This window comes from Apodemus sylvaticus, chromosome 2, assembly GCF_947179515.1.
Source record: "Apodemus sylvaticus chromosome 2, mApoSyl1.1, whole genome shotgun sequence".
NCBI classification, from domain to species: Eukaryota; Metazoa; Chordata; class Mammalia; order Rodentia; family Muridae; genus Apodemus; species Apodemus sylvaticus.
The window spans coordinates 32,043,179-32,045,255 of NC_067473.1; the positions used below are offsets into that span (position 1 = coordinate 32,043,179).

Below are 2,077 nucleotides of genomic sequence, written 5' to 3' on the forward strand. Positions count from 1 at the left end.
GACTGGAGTTACAGGCAGTGGTGAGCTGCCAGGCCAGGATAGGAACTGAATCTTGGTGGTCTGCAATCCACCTCTCCAGCCCCACCAATTGTAATAGAAGAACAAAGAGATGAATTAAACCAGTGCCCAGACTACTTTTCTATATGAATATAGAAGATGGTTAATGTAACATCTGGTGAAATTCGAAATTTGTGTAAATTAACTTGTTTCTTCCTATGTGGAACATAGGTAGAAAAAATAGCAAAGTTGTTGTAATCTAGTGCAAGAAATGAGCGAGTAAGATGGGAATGGGAAGGACTGTGGAGATGGCTCAGAAGTTAAGAACACTGCCTGTTTGTTCTTCCAGAGAATCTGGGTTCCATCCCCAGTACCCACAAGGCAGCTCACGCCTGCTTGCAACTCCAGTTCCAGTGGGGATGGCACTGTGCTGTAGTCTCCAATGGCACAAGGTACCTACATGGTGCACAGACATAGACTGCAAACAAAACACCCAAACACATAAAATATTGCTAATGTAAAAGGCAATGGCAAACTTTATGAAAAATGTTTATATAGAGAGGCATATTTTTATGCTATATATATATTTGTGGGATACAGTGTGTATATTTGTGGAATACATGGATACAATGTACTGAAATTTGTAATTGGCATTTCATGCCCTTAAATTCTACCACTTAATTCAAAAATTATTTTGAAAAGCAGCAAGATTTTAATTATGAAATACTAAAATGTCTAGAGAGAAAGACTACCCAGATTTCCACCTATCCAAAAAATGAAATTAGTTTATATTTCTTGTATTAAAAAAAATCGGGGGAGGAGGAAGCGCTGGGCAGCCACCTGGGGCCACAGGAAGCACCCCGGGGAGCGGCCACGGGCTTGTGCATGTGACCCGGGTGTGGGCGGCGCGGAGCAGCAGCTGGTTCAGGGGGGCAGCATCATGGACGAGAAGTTGTTCACCAAAGAGCTGGACCAGTGGATCGGGTAGCTGAACGAATGCAAGCAGCTCTCCGAGTCCCAGGTCAAGAGCCTCTGTGAGAAGGCTAAAGAAATCCCGACAAAAGAATCCAGCGTGCAAGAGGTTCGATGTCCAGTCACTGTGTGTGGAGATGCGCATGGGCAATTTCATGATCTCATGGAACTCTTTAGAACTAGTACTTGTTTATGGGAGACTTTGTGGACAGAGGATATTACTCCGTTGAAACAGTTACATTGCTTGTAGTTCTTAAGGTTCGTATCTCCATACTCTGTGGGAATCACGAGAGCAGACAGATCACACAAGTGTATGTTTTCTACGATGAATATTTAAGGAAATACGGAAATGCAAACGTTTGGAAATACTTCACAGACCTTTTGACTATCTTCCTCTCACTGCCTTGGTGGATGGGCAGATCTTCTGTCTACACGGTGATCTGTCACCATCCACAGACACACTGGGTCACATCCGAGCACTTGATCGCCCACAAGAAGTTCCTCATGAGGGTCCAATGTGCGACTTGCTGTGGTCAGATCCAGATGACCGTGGTGGCTGGAGGATATCTCCTCGGGGAGCTGGTTATACCTTTGGCCAAGATATTTCTGACACATTTAATCATGCGAATGGCCTCATGTTGGTGTCCAGAGCCCATCAGCTGGCGATGGAGGGGTATAACTGATGCCATGACTGGAATGTAGTAACAATTTTCAGTGCGCCAAGCTATTGCTATCGTCTAGTAAGTAAGCTGCAATCATGGAACTTGACGACACTCTTAAGTATTCTTTCTTGCAGTTTAATCTAGCTTCTCATAGAGGGGAGCCACATGTCACTCGTCTTACCCCAAACTACTTCTTATAATGAAAATTGAAACTTGTACAGAATTGCCATGAGCCATATATTGACCTAATGGAAATGGGAAGAGCAACTGTAACTCCAAAGTGTCAGAAAATAGTTCACATTCAAAAAGCTTGTTTTCACACAGTCCAAAATATGTGCCATATAAAAATACAAAGCCTCTTGTCATCAACAGCCATGACCACTTTAGAATGAACCAGTTCACTGCATGCTGACGTGACATTGTTGGTCAAGAATCCAGTTTCTGGC

General features: G+C 43.5%; 1 pseudogene; it reads left to right on the plus strand.

Annotated features, from left to right (window-relative positions):
- Nucleotides 1-937: 937 nt before the first annotated feature.
- LOC127677342 (serine/threonine-protein phosphatase 2A catalytic subunit alpha isoform-like) lies at nucleotides 938-1,831 on the plus strand (annotated as a pseudogene).
- The last annotated feature ends 246 nt before the right edge of the window (nucleotides 1,832-2,077 follow it).